The sequence below is a fragment of the Penaeus monodon genome, chromosome 24, assembly GCF_015228065.2.
Source record: "Penaeus monodon isolate SGIC_2016 chromosome 24, NSTDA_Pmon_1, whole genome shotgun sequence".
Taxonomy (NCBI): domain Eukaryota; kingdom Metazoa; phylum Arthropoda; class Malacostraca; order Decapoda; family Penaeidae; genus Penaeus; species Penaeus monodon.
Genome location: NC_051409.1, coordinates 31,704,612 through 31,705,134, shown reverse-complemented (window position 1 = coordinate 31,705,134; position 523 = coordinate 31,704,612).

The window sequence follows — 523 nt, the reverse complement described above, 5'->3', positions numbered from 1 at the left end:
TATTTTGGGATGGTATTAGTGCCTCTTCAAGACGACGCTCAGAATGCTTTCGGGGCTAAAAACTTTGTTTCTCTTAGTTAAATATTTACTCTCTAAGCAATTCCCTGCCCTTTCTTATGACTCTCGTACTCGTAAAAAAAAAAAATGAAAACGAAATCTTTCACATCAAAATCACACATTCCAAACCCATCTCACTAATCAAGAAAAAAAAAGAGTTAAAAATATATATAAACAAAATAAAACACACAAAGTTCCCACAATAGACAACATTAAGCAGAGTTGAACTGTCTAAAAAGTTTTTTCGTCTATGAATACAAATAGATTCAGATTCCTTTATTAAATCCTTCGGGTCCTCTTAAGTCCCAGCTTTGTTTGTGCCCCTTGTTTATCTTCTTGGAAGATGTTTGTACACAGCGACAGCCTGCAGCTGGTTGTGCAAGCTGGCGGTTACTGTGTTGACGGAGGTTCTGCCCATGATTGACTATGATGTTGCAGCAGTAAAGACGAATATATTGAAGAGGCC